Below are 1,135 nucleotides of genomic sequence, written 5' to 3'. Positions count from 1 at the left end.
GGCGTTCTCCTATCTGGATCGTCCGGTCCTCTCTATCTCATTATTGAGTTTACCAAAATACAAACCAAAAATTACCAATATATTGGTCGACACAGGGCAGGGCCGCGCCGGCGGATCGACCAGAATGAAGTTGGAAAATGAAACCGGCCCCATACTTCCAGAGGCTAACCACACTATGGGGAGTCCGAAATGCTATATGACATCGCCGTGCGAGCTCTGTGGCGAGAGCAAATGACAGCAGCAAACAATTTCTGATATAGTGTGCTTTTTTGCCATACTAGTACTGAAATACTGTGCGGGATACAAGGCCTTATCACGCAGCGGTACCGCGCGCACTTGGCCCCTCTCATGCACATGCAACACGCTCTTTTACATGAACCAAAAGAGACAGCGTCCTCGGTTTCCGCGATTTCGCCGCATTTCCAACCGAAATTGCATGTCGAATTTCTGAAAACCGACGCTCGGCAGTTCGAGTTTGGTGTGAGTGCGCGAAGCAACGACGGCGACCAAGAAGCTGGTCACACACAGGGTCGAGACCCATCGCCAACTGTGGCAGCCAGTTTTACGGTCCTTGGAGCTTTGGAACCCCGCGATATCACGTCGAGTATTTGGGCAATTCTGCCACCACCTCGAAAATGGAAAATGGATTTCCGCGTGATTGCGCTACGTGCAGCGTCGGAAACGACATGTACGTCATTCAACCAGTGTCTGGAGAGGTATATCCGGCTGCGACGTGGCGCAGAACGAGATAAAGAGGGCAGCTACTCGTCGTTGTGCTGCATGGTGCTCACACTACTTGGAGGTCGTGAAACCAAGTCTTGTGATAGAAATAAAAAGAATCGAGAATGGAGCCAATTACAACCAGATCGAGTTCCAAACCCGATCCACAAGCACAAGAAGTGACGCGCGCCAACATCAAGAAGGTCCGGCGCGACGAGCGGCTGCACGAAGAGGCAGAGCGCGCTGCCTTGCGCGAGAAGCGCAAGCGGACCTCGACGGCCGCGTTGAGGCGCTGAAGTAGACCAAGCCGGCCATCGACCTCTTTGCCCCCGTCCGTACCGCGCCGCCGCCGGTCGCCAGCATCAAGCAGTGCCCGGTCCCGGCCTTGCGCTCGGCGGCGCGCTGAGCCCGGTCC

The sequence above is a fragment of the Saprolegnia parasitica genome (genome assembly GCF_000151545.1).
Source record: "Saprolegnia parasitica CBS 223.65 unplaced genomic scaffold supercont2.79, whole genome shotgun sequence".
NCBI lineage: Eukaryota > Oomycota > Saprolegniomycetes > Saprolegniales > Saprolegniaceae > Saprolegnia > Saprolegnia parasitica.
This window is presented reverse-complemented; position numbering follows the sequence as displayed.